The 1652-nt window shown below is 48.3% G+C and overlaps 1 non-coding gene across 1 annotated transcript; it reads left to right on the forward strand.

The window, feature by feature from the left end:
• On the forward strand, positions 1–73 carry TRNAP-GGG (transfer RNA proline (anticodon GGG)). Its single transcript has one exon. It is a non-coding gene; the product is annotated as a tRNA-Pro (tRNA).
• Positions 74–1652: the final 1579 nt, after the last annotated feature.

Consider the following 1652-nt stretch of genomic DNA (forward strand, 5'->3'; position numbering starts at 1 on the left):
GGAGGGTGTAGCTCAGTGGTAGAGTGTGTGCTTGGGGTGCACGAGGTCCTGGGTTCAATCCCCAGCACCTCCATTAAAAAACAAACAAGAAACATTTGTCCTGGTTCCTCGTCCCGACTTCTCTGTCAGCCCCTGGTCTCTTGCCAGAACTACAAATGTCTCCTAACTCCTTCAATTCACTTTCCACATTGATTCCACAATAATAATTCTGAAGCGACCAACCCTGGCTCTTGAGTAAGGTACCTTCTTCACAGTCATCATACTGTGGCCTCCCCTTCCCTCTCCCACCCTAAAACTTCCTGAATGTACTCTAGGGCTCCAGACTCCAAGCCTTTGCTCCATGTACTGCTTTGTCTGGATTGCCCTCTGTCTTTTAAGAACACTCATCTTTTAAAGCTTATCTCCAGTTCCTCTATGAAGCTTTTCTAAACCTCTGGGGAGACGTGATACCTCCCTTTTTGTGTTCCTCTAAACTTTATATGCGTTCCTATCTCAGGTTGTATCAGCCAGAATGGCTAAGTAACACTGGAGAAACGAACAATCTGGCAATCTCAGTAGCTCAACACGAATTTTATTTCTTACAATGCTACCTGTTGGGTCAGTGGAATGGTGCTGGGAGTCTCTGATCAGCACAATCACTCGGGGGCCAGATATAAGGACATTCTGTCAGAAGAGGGCGCTGCAGTGTCTCACATTGCACTGGCAATGAATGCATCTGCCTGAAAGAACTCACATGGCTTGGGCTCATACTTCACTGGTGAAAGCAAGCTGAAATTCAGTCCTACCATGTGCCTGGAAGGCAGAAAACGGCAAGATTGGTGAATGACTCAGTGACTATCACAGCTGGGTTCAGTGCTGACCAGCTTGCATGACTCTCTCCCATGGGACACCGAGGGATCCCAGACATGTCCCAGGGTCCCTGTCCTAGAGCAGTGTGGAGAGACCAGTACACTGTAATTCTCTGTGTTAATGTTACAGTCCAGGTTTGACTGGCGTGTTGCTGGGGCAGAACCCATGAAAGAAGGGCAATGGAACATGGGAGAGGAGGATGGGAGAGGGACAGTCTTAGTTGAGTGTCCCTGGAAGTGGATGGAGCCTGAGATAGAGGTATAGGCAGGTAACTTAGGTGATTCCAGAAAGCAGAAGTGAGGGAGTGTGAGATCGCAAAGGAGGAAAAGCCAACTAAGATAGTGACAGTGATTCAATTCCATTGGAAATTTCTGAGGAGAGAAACAGAAATTGTCCAACTGAGGGACCAGGGGGCATGAGCATGTATCCCCCAGTTTCCATTCTCTGATTAATTGCAGGTTGACTCTGGGGCTGTTTCCCTGTCTTTCTTACATGTGTTGCCCTTTGAGCACCGATGTACCAGAGAAGGCCCAGGCTGGTATGATTTAGTGCAAAGTGAAACTGAGCTGCAAAGACCCACAAGCCTCAGCCACAGCTGAGGTCAGAGGTGGGCGAGGAGATGCTGGGCACCAGCAGCCGCTGCTGCAGGGACTTCATGCTGATTGAGTTACGGCTTCCTGCCAGTTGCTATGCTAGGTGCTAATTTAGTACACCTTACCCTTATTTGGTATAGCATTCTTGTGAGGTAGGGTGTTGTGGTAATTTATAGGAAGACAGAAGCATCATCTAGGGAAGGATGACAG

This window comes from Camelus bactrianus, chromosome 20 (genome assembly GCF_048773025.1).
Source record: "Camelus bactrianus isolate YW-2024 breed Bactrian camel chromosome 20, ASM4877302v1, whole genome shotgun sequence".
Classification (NCBI taxonomy): Eukaryota; Metazoa; Chordata; class Mammalia; order Artiodactyla; family Camelidae; genus Camelus; species Camelus bactrianus.